The sequence below is a fragment of the Myotis brandtii genome, unplaced genomic scaffold (assembly GCF_000412655.1).
Source record: "Myotis brandtii unplaced genomic scaffold, ASM41265v1 scaffold567, whole genome shotgun sequence".
NCBI classification, from domain to species: Eukaryota; Metazoa; Chordata; class Mammalia; order Chiroptera; family Vespertilionidae; genus Myotis; species Myotis brandtii.
Genome location: NW_005370116.1, coordinates 1,089,482 through 1,093,560, shown reverse-complemented (window position 1 = coordinate 1,093,560; position 4,079 = coordinate 1,089,482).

Genomic DNA, 4,079 nt, shown 5'->3' with positions numbered 1-4,079 from the left:
GAAAAAATGCTCAAGGGCATTCAGAGTTAACAATAATTCTGAATTGTAGTCAAGAATAGCCTACTCTACAGTTTCTGTACTCTTCTATCTTTTCATTTTCTTTTTTCACAAATTGGCAATGGATTCCAATCTAAGGATGGCACCGACCTGGGGTTGTTTTGGCATAAATGCAGAATCTGCTCCCTCCCTTCTTTTATCTCCCTGGGTTATTGTTGAATTATACAGCAAAGGTCTCTTATTCATGCACAGACCTTGCCTACATCTGCATAGTTTGCAAGAATTAGAAAGGAATCACATTTGAAAAAGATGGCACAGCTGCTGGCCAGAAGCACCCTCAGAACTGAGAGAGTTGTCTAATAGAATTCTACTCTTTAGAAAGTTGTCGGATATAGATTTTGTCGTGTTCACCATTTTATACTTAGCAGATAGAACAGTGTCTAACATAGAGAAGGTGCTCAATAATTATTTATTAAATGAGTAGATGCACAAATGGGTGGTGTTTTATGTTGAAAGTCAGAAAATGTGGGGTTTGTTTACCACTGCAACTGGAACAGGCAAGTCACTTTACCTTATTTCACCTGATAATATGTAGTAGATTAAAGTAGAAGATAATATTTCTAAATAATATCCATCAAATTCTACAATAGCAGAACCATTTTAACATAAGTACTTGATATGAAAAGAAAAAAGAATGACTCACTCTGTCAGTTAAAAATAATTAAATGACATAGAAACAATTATGTACTCCAAATATTTCATTTAGCATCAGTCAAAAAGTCCCGGCCCGGCTGGTGTTGTTCAGTGGTTGAATGTCCACCTATGAACCAGGAGGTCAAGGTTCGATTCCCAGTCAGGGCACATGACTGGATTGCAGGCTGGATCCCTATGGGGGATGTGCAGGAGGCAGTTGATCAATGATTCTCTCTCATCATTGATGTTTCTATCTATTTCTCTCTCTCCCTTCCTCTTTGAAATCAATATAAAATATATTAGAAAAAAACACCTCCCTTTTGAGTTCGTCCTTTAAAACTATTCCTTATTTTTATAATGAACCTCTTTTACTAATAACTACTAGTATTTTTCTTAAATCATAAGTCCAGAATCTTTGTTTATTTACCACTTTGGTATTAATCTCTTCAGCATGAATGAAGAAGATGTATGTATTAATATTTGTTCCCCTTCAGTTGAGCCTGTAAGTAATATCAAACTAAACTATTACCATAGACTTCTTTTGGGGTTGCCTTGCCTTCTAAGCCACTAGAAGTTTTGTTCAGTTCTGATATTCTTAAGAGAAAGTATTATGTACATTAATTTCAGATGGCAAAAGTCTATTAAGAAACTTAACTATTTAATTGAATTGGTGGTTTTAGCTGAAAATGTGTTGTTTGTCATTTAAAAATCCCTCTTTGTTTGCAACCTAGGTAATATTCTTAAGTTTTACTGTAAAAATTGCAATTGAGGTGTGTTTTCTTAAGAAAAATTGTTATGATTCTAATTCATATTTTAAGAAATATTTGTATGAAAATTCAGTTTTCAGTCTCTAGATTTTTTAAACCTCTGGAATAATTGCCTTTGCTAATCTGAGAAGAAGTATATATGAAAATACTATTTCAGAAAGAGCATATCTTCATCGGATTTAATGCAAAGATAAAGCAAAAACAAGTTCACACATGGAGTTTTAACACAATTTTGTCTTTTACTTCATCATTAGTAAATCCTGGCTGATACTTGTGCGTGTGTGTGTGTGTGTGTGTGTGTGTGTGTGTGTAGTATTTCATGATTAGAAATATAGGTGATATTTTATTTCTTAATATGATTGAAGGAACTAAATCAGAATTAGGAATATTTCTTTTAAAAGATAATTAAAGAATTCTCTACAAATATAACCATATTTAAACAATTCTAAAGCACTTTTTCTACTTTCATAATATCAATTAATAATTCTCCAGAGAATAATTGTTTTAAATGTCAGTCATTAACTGCTAAATTTGTTTATTTGACTTATAATAATTAGCTTAATGTCAGATTCAGATAGTTATTCTGTCATTTGAGGAGAAAGCAAGGATTTTTAATTTCAGTGATTAAACAGGTGTAAAAAAACAAGGAAAAAATGGAAAATAGAATAGCAGAGAAAGGATAGGAAGATTATTTTATATGCTTTAGCTCAAGAGGAAACTCACCTTGCGTCTAATAGATCTTTCCATTCTCTTGGACTACATTCTAATTTGCTATAGTGATAATGAAAAATACTTAAAAATTAGAATGTGCTCTGCTGGCTTGGCTCACTACTAGTATTTTTCTTAAATCATAAGTCCAGAATCTTTGTTTATTTACCACTTTGGTATTAATCTCTTCAGCATGAATGAAGAAGATGTATGTATTAATATTTGTTCCCCTTCAGTTGAGCCTGTAAGTAATATCAAACTAAACTATTACCATAGACTTCTTTTGGGGTTGCCTTGCCTTCTAAGCCACTAGAAGTTTTGTTCAGTTCTGATATTCTTAAGAGAAAGTATTATGTACATTAATTTCAGATGGCAAAAGTCTATTAAGAAACTTAACTATTTAATTGAATTGGTGGTTTTAGCTGAAAATGTGTTGTTTGTCATTTAAAAATCCCTCTTTGTTTGCAACCTAGGTAATATTCTTAAGTTTTACTGTAAAAATTGCAATTGAGGTGTGTTTTCTTAAGAAAAATTGTTATGATTCTAATTCATATTTTAAGAAATATTTGTATGAAAATTCAGTTTTCAGTCTCTAGATTTTTTAAACCTCTGGAATAATTGCCTTTGCTAATCTGAGAAGAAGTATATATGAAAATACTATTTCAGAAAGAGCATATCTTCATCTGATTTAATGCAAAGATAAAGGAAAAACAAGTTCACACATGGAATTTTAACACAATTTTGTCTTTTACTTCATCATTAGTAAATCCTGGCTGATACTTGTGCGTGTGTGTGTGTGTGTGTGTGTGTGTGTGTGTGTAGTATTTCATGATTAGAAATATAGGTGATATTTTATTTCTTAATATGATTAAAGGAACTAAATCAGAGTTAGGAATATTTCTTTTGAAAGATAATTAAAGAATTCTCTACAAATATAACCATATTTAAACAATTCTAAAGCACTTTTTCTACTTTCATAATATCAATTAATAATTCTCCAGAGAATAATTGTTTTAAATGTCAGTCATTAACTGCTAAATTTGTTTATTTGACTTATAATAATTAGCTTAATGTCAGATTCAGATAGTTATTCTGTCATTTGAGGAGAAAGCAAGGATTTTTAATTTCAGTGATTAAACAGGTGTAAAAAACAAGGAAAAAATGGAAAATAGAATAGCAGAGAAAGGATAGGAAGATTATTTTATATGCTTTAGCTCAAGAGGAAACTCACCTTGCGTCTAATAGATCTTTCCATTCTCTTGGACTACATTCTAATTTGCTATAGTGATAATGAAAAATACTTAAAAATTAGAATGTGCTCTAGCCGGCTTGGCTCAGTGGATAGAGCGTCCGCCTGCAGACTGAGGGGTCCCAGGTTTGATTCCGGCCGAGGGCACATGCCTGGATTGCGGGCTCGTTCCCCAGTGGGGGATGTGCAGGAGGCAGCCAATCAATGATTCTCTCTCATCATTGATGTTTCTATCTCTCTCTCCTTCTCCCTTCATCTCTGCAATCAATAAAGAAATATATTTTATAAAAAAAATTAGAATGTTTTATTATTACAAAGGCAATGCATAAAATGTCAGTGTAGCCAAAATATTAGATTATAAAATACTTAATTCCATGATCAAGCAATACCACTTTAAACACTTGGTATATGCTGAGACAGATTTTATTTGATATATACTCACATCTGAAAGTACATTAACAAGAATGCAACACACTAAGCAAAATATTCACTAACCTGATTTTTACACTTAACAATAGATTATAAATACTTTTTGTATCAATTAATATAATTTTAATTATTGTTATTTATTTAATGTTATCTATCTATCTATCTATCTATCTATCTATCTAAAAGCTCTAGTGTCTACGACAGCCGTGGGCAAACTACGGCCCGCGGGCCGGATC